Source organism: Lissotriton helveticus, chromosome 12 (assembly GCF_964261635.1).
Source record: "Lissotriton helveticus chromosome 12, aLisHel1.1, whole genome shotgun sequence".
NCBI classification, from domain to species: Eukaryota; Metazoa; Chordata; class Amphibia; order Caudata; family Salamandridae; genus Lissotriton; species Lissotriton helveticus.
Window position 1 is genome coordinate 846,481,454 of NC_136073.1, and position 4,138 is coordinate 846,485,591.

Below are 4,138 nucleotides of genomic sequence, written 5' to 3' on the forward strand. Positions count from 1 at the left end.
CATGGACTTTGAACATTTTTTTTCTTAGAGCTAGAGATTCTTCAGCATTGGAAGGAGGAAGCCTCCTCTTCGACAGAGCCTCAGCTGTTACTGAAACCTTTCAAGGACTTCCACATTGGAGGTCCAGGTCCAAAAGACTAAGCAATTTCAAAGGTGTGTTCTCTATGTGTATCCAATTGTTTCACATTCTGCTATTTGTGTCATCAGAGGTACCCGTTGGTCAATATATATATACAGCCTGTAAATTGTCTCCCAACGGGCCAAGCTAAAATATGGTGTCAACATGAAGAATGCTTATTTATTTATAGACATAGTGATATATCAATTACAACCATTAGCTCAAATAAGTATAAAATGTTAAAATCCGAAGATATAAAATTGTATACATAAATTAAAAGCACTCTGACAAATCAAAGGCCAAGATATATGCAGTCCAAGAATTTAGTCAACTTTCATGTGAATTTGGCGTCATTCAAGGAGAAATGGTATCTAATTGCACCATAAACTGTTTCACAGTTCGCTTTAATAGAACCACACTTCAGGCACTTCTCCCTCTACGTACAGTAGTTTACAGCATTTTTAGACAATATGGACTATTGAGTCAGTCTTATAACCACAAAGCTAACATGATTTTGTTGGAAGGTATTTACTGTTTCACGAGCCTTCAAACTGGGCAATTGGAATATGCATAAAGCAAAATATTAAATATTGAGTTTTACAGCCTGGATTTAGTGTACAAAACAGATAGCTCTGATGTGCATTCTTATAGGCTCAAAGATACAGTCAGAGTACCTATATAATAATAAATTAGGCAAATCAAGTTGCCTGTGGTGTTCCCTCAAGGACTGCCTTAAAAAAAGACTTCCTGGTCAAGTGTGACAGACTGGATATATGCAACAATGAAGGTAAATTATTGTCGCTTTATAGCATTGTTGTTTGCCACCGGGCTCAAGATTGCTATAAAGTCGCCTAACCGTTGCGTCTCCTTATGTGTGTAATATATCAACGGATCTTCAGTGGCGTACAGGCAGCCATAAACTTAATGTTCGAGGCATGTGGGCTGCTAAATTCATATCTATTGCATAGATCGCCGCCTAGTGTTGGGTCCGGATGATTGCACATTGTTGTCCTGGAAGAGTCTTCGAAGTATCACGAGATAGGTGGCTCCTCCCCTGGACTACAGTGCGCATGGGCATCGACTCCATCCCCAGATTGTTTTTTTCCGCCATTGGGTTCGGATGTGATTTCGACGTCTCCTGTTCGGAATCGATAAAACAACTTCTTTAAGGCCAAAAGGCCTTCCTTACTTCGTCGGTATTGTTCGCGTTCGGTCTCGTGTGTACTCCAACTCTTCGAGTCGGATATCTGGGGAGTCGGGTGACTCTTCGGTCATCGAGGCCTTGTCGACGCAGCAAGACCCCGACGATACTACAATGGAACAGAGTCCGTTCAAGTTCTGCCCCGTGTGCGGTTCAAAGTACCCACACATCGACGTGCATCCTGTATGCAACAAGTGCCTGTCGCCGGACCACAACGAGGCCAACTGTATGGCCTGTTCGAAATTCAGATCGAAGAAAACGATCAAGCTTCGGCGTGTGGCGCGCCTCGAGGCCCAGCGATCGGCTCCGGCACCTGTAAACATCTTCGAAGACCCCGAAGCAGACGAGCAAGAGCTTCACTTGCAGATCTCACCTGCGGAGGTCGAGGCCGACTACGGAGAACCCGACGAGGGCCAGGACCTAGACGAAAACGTCGAGGAGGTAGGGGACGACGAGGAAGCTTACGGGGCCATGGAAGATAGCTCAGAGGAAGAGCTATACCCCGTACGTACAATTACTAAGGCTCAGGTCACGGGATCGCCACACGGCCTTACCCACGACCCTACACCTCAATCCTCGGCCCCGCCTTCTGGCCCGGCTACGGACATACCAGCGGAGCCTCCATTACCTAAATCGAAACCGAAACTAAAAACATCGGAATCGAAACAACAAAGATGGCCGACACACCATCGAAACCGAAGACGTCTGCTACGCCATCGACGCCATCGTCTTCGGAGGCCTCGAAGCCGAAAAAGGCTGTCGAACAGGCTAAGGTACCGCCAAGCTCGAAGAAGGTCGTCGAGCAGGTGTCGAGCAAGGTGGTCGAGTCGAAGTCAAAGAAGACTGTCGACACGCATTCAGCCAAGACTACCGCGCCAACAGGCACACGCCCAGTCGAGGCGAAGTCCGCGAAGGGCACCGAGCCAAAGTCTGGAGCCCCGACGCAAAAAGAAAAAGCTGCCGATCCGAAGACGGCGGCGTCGACGCCTAAGGCCGTGGCAGGGGACCGGAGCGCAGTTGTCAAGGGTGCGTCTGCGCCTCCGGCGACCAAAGAAAAATCGTCGAGGCTCGGATCTTCCCCTGGAGGTGGACCGAGGTCCTCGGTCGGATCGACAAAGCCATCCGCTTCTTTTACGAAGCAGGTCTCGGACTCCCTCAAGAGGATACGGGAAAAGGGGTTGACGTCGGAGCCGACAACGCCCTCGGTACCACAGTCAATAGCCCCACCGAAGAAGACTTCGATGCCGATACTCTATACTCTACCGCCGAAGGCCTTTGCACCTCGATCGGTGCCAAAGGACTCAAAAGGGTTGGGGCAAACGCAACTAAGTGGACGTTTTGGTCGACAACCTTCATTAGAAGAGCAGTCGAAACATTTTATCGACGCTGACACGGGAAAATTAACGCTCTACAAGCGGAAAATTACATCCCAGCCTTTGGAGTCGTTTGTGATACCGCTAAAGAAGAAGAGGCCAGCACCAGAAACTCCAGAACTCGTTGAACCCAGTCCTCCACAACCTAGGAGGAGCCCAACGCCTTCACCCACTGGCTCAGATGGAGATGAGGGTGAACAGGATGAAGAGTATACCTTTCCTGACAACACTGACCCTGATGAGCTACAAGACTCATGGATAGACTCTGGTGATCAGGGGGACCAACAGGTGGTACATGACCCACAGGTTTATGGTGTGAAAACTTCTCCAACAGAAGACTCTGCGGCATTTAATGCCTTGATTGAAAGGGCGGCTACAAATCATAAGGTGGAAATGCATGCCGACCCTGTGGAAGCTGACTTTTTATTTGACACATTCTCTGCGGCAGAAAAAACTGTGAAAACGCTTCCAATGCTCAAAGGGGTTCTCAAGCATGCCACAGACATTTTCAAGGAACCCACGAGAGCAAGGGTGGTAAACCCCAGAATAGAAAAGAAATACAGACCAGCGCCTGCAGACCCCACTTATATACGGGGCCAGTTGCCTCTGGACTCTTTGGTGGTCTCCAATGCCTGCAAGAGGGCGAATTCACAGACAACGGGTGAAGCTCCTCCCCCAGACAAAGAGTCAAAAGTGCTGGAGGCATCGGGGAAAAGGGTGGCAGCACAAGCAGCCAACATCTGGCGTATATCTAACACACAAGCCCTGTTGGCTAGATATGATAGGGCACACTATGACACCTTAGAGCAGCTATTACAACACCTTCCAGACAAGTTTAAAGAAGGAGCTGAGATGCTGATACAGGAGGGCAAGCTCATTTCCAACGCTGCGATTAAATGTGCGCTTGATGTTGCAGATACAGCAGCAAGAGCGATAAACACTAGCGTGATGTTGAGGCGTCAAGCATGGCTCCGCATCTCAGGGTTCAAGCCAGAGATACAGACAACTATCCTCACCAGCCCGTTAATCCAGACAGACTGTTTGGCCCGGAAGTTGACGCCACCCTCGAGAAGATCAAAAAAGATACTGAGACAGCTAAATCCATGGGTGCACTTCAGTCTCAGCAATTCAGAGGGAATACTTTTCGTCGCTCAAGTACACGAGGTGTTAACAGAGGACACTTGGCACAGCAGACGCAATTCAATAGAGGAGGCGCACAGTCCTCGTACCCTAAACAGGGTAGAGGAGGTTACAGAGGAAACAGCGCAAAAGGCAGAGGCAACAACAGTTCCCGTTCCTCTGCTGCCAACAAACAGTGACTCTCTGTCACTGCCCCCCGACCATCCAACACCTGTCGGGGGGGAGACTCCAACAGTTCCTGCCAGTCTGGACGTCCATCACCACAGACAGGTGGGTGAGGAAACTTATCCAGTTCGGCTATTGTTT